At 32.1% G+C, this 2,533-nt stretch overlaps 1 protein-coding gene across 1 annotated transcript in view; it reads right to left on the minus strand.

Annotated features, from left to right (window-relative positions):
- The window catches only part of LOC118744588 (integrator complex subunit 6 homolog), a 147,220-nt gene that overhangs the window by 143,459 nt on the left and 1,228 nt on the right, over positions 1-2,533 (minus strand). The window lies entirely within an intron of this gene.

Below are 2,533 nucleotides of genomic sequence, written 5' to 3' on the forward strand. Positions count from 1 at the left end.
AACACAACACAACACAACACAACACAACACAACACAACACAACACAATACAACACAACACAACACAACACAACACAACATAACATGTCATTCTTCAATTTTATCTTGTTCTCTCTTTTGTCTCTACCTTTATCTCTTTTATTTTCTGTCTCTTTTTTCATTTTTTTATTTTTATATTTATCATTTCCTTGACTTTTAACCAGATCTTTATCTTTATCCTTCTCTTGATATGCATATTCACCCACATCTTTGCTAAGTATTTAAATTTACCTTCCTCATTGCCTTTTTTGTCTTGGTTTCTTTATTTTAATCTTTGCTTTATCACTTTCTTCTTCTACATACTCAAATTTACCTCCTTCCTTGTAAGAGTCTTAATCTATTCATATTCATACATAAATCTTATTCCTAAACTGCTGCTAAGCACATTTCTTTAGTTCAGTATCAATATTAAAGCATACATTTAGGAGGCATTTCCGCTCGAACCATGTACATGTATGGCATTAGGATTGGTGTCACTTTTGAATTGATTTTTTCGCTTATGTTAAACTAATCAGCATCAAAATACCTTTCGAATGATATATAAATCTTTATACCTTAGAACTACATTTTAGCCGTAAAAGGGGTGTAAAGAAAACATGTTCGCCTATGTATATATTAGATACAGTTGTATATATGACTTAAAAAATTCTTTTCCGATTTAATCAAATTTTTCTATCAATTTGTGAAATTTCAATTAAAACTTAATAAAGCCTGGAAAGATTAAAAGCAATGAAAAGTGGAGAAGAAAAATTAAAAAGGTCACGGTCGCATCTCGCCAACATTAACAATTCTCGGCAAACAGATACACCAACAGTCATACATACATACATGCATAACATAGCAGTTCAATTAATGCTTGTGTATGAGTACATATTTGTTTGCTTGCAAGTTTGAATTTTAAATTTGTATCTGCAGGTGCCACCCCATACACACAAACATACATAAGGCATAAGTATGCACAATTATATGTCTGTACAACTAGTATTTACTGCTTGCTAGTTATCCTTTATATCCGCTGCTGCAGCTGCAAACAGTTCCAACTCTTGCAGCAACGTGCGCCAGGGGTTCGTACAGGGCGTATACGTAACTCGAAACGTAAACACTCGTAAATAATCCAACTGACCTTCTGTACATTATTTGACCATTTTTGTGTTGGTTGTTGTTTTATTTTCTTAATTTTCTTTCACATGTATATGTATGTATGTATTTGCCAAGTATGAGAGGTGAGCGAAAGAACTCCTTTATGGCTGGTAGTAAGCAAAATTCTTCACCATGCACGCCCATAACATGCCAATGGTTCTTATTTGGTGGTTTTATGGCTGATTGCATTTTGCCAAAGTATATACACATGCATGTGTTTTTATTGATATAAAACTGTAAATATGCACGATCAGTATATGGAAATAGCAGTTGCACAAAAATGCGATAAATAAATTTGTGGGTTGGTTGATTTACGAAATATGCGGTAATTTGAAATCAAAAGAGGAGGTCAATAGGGGCGTTAAATCAAAGTAGGTAAAGGCAATAAATTTTTGGTTTTAATTAAATATCGACATTGCATTTATGGATGGTTTTGGCAGATTTTCTAAGTTAACACACATTTTGGAAAGCATGCTTGCGTCACTGGAGGTAGGAAATTGATTTTAGATAAGCAAAGTAGAAATTTCTTTTCATTGAATAGTGAACAAGTTATGCATTTATGATAGTGGAACTCCTCTTGAGTAAATTGATTGAGTAGGGAGAGCGCACTTTTTCCATCAATTAATCAATGACTGTGGTGGTTACAGTCTGTGCGTACTTGGAAAGGTTTTCTTGGATTTTTTTTGTCATATGCAATGTATGGGTTGATTATGTATTTTCGGCTACTGCTTGCATGCTGCTTTTTATGTTGATGACCTAAAATCTGCCTGGAAATAAAATCATTGAAGAAACTTTTTACGAAGGCATATTAATAAAGAGGTTTTTCTTTAAGAAATGTATTGACATAAATTATGTGGTGACCTTAAATATATTGAAAGAAGCTGTTGATCTCAACTATATTTACTGCAATTAAATTCAGAAAATCACCTACAAACAAGGATTGACTATCTTAAAAAAAAACAGTAATGCCGTATTTGCACTAAGCATTTAAATGAAAAAAATGTATGCCATTTAAAAGATGCCATGCGGTAACAGACATTATGACTATTTTTATGAACGTACCCGTGAATACCCGTGCCGTATTGTTTAGTTTTCAAAATTGGCATTAAAAAATTTGGCATTTCATGCCTAGTGGAAATTCAGTATAAGATTGAATTACGAAAAAAAAATATGCAAAAAATGTGTTCAGCTTTTACGTCGTGACAAGAAATGGATTCCGGCATTTTTTCCTGATAAAATTTAATGTTTTAACAATAAATATGTCATGGCATAAAATATGTTCTTGTGTAAAATTATGGAGCACAAAATATTTTGTTACAATTTTAACTCTATAATAGATATCTCTTCATTTGTAA

This window comes from Rhagoletis pomonella, unplaced genomic scaffold, assembly GCF_013731165.1.
Source record: "Rhagoletis pomonella isolate Grant_MI unplaced genomic scaffold, Rhpom_1.0 Rhpom_scaffold_00008, whole genome shotgun sequence".
Lineage (NCBI taxonomy): Eukaryota > Metazoa > Arthropoda > Insecta > Diptera > Tephritidae > Rhagoletis > Rhagoletis pomonella.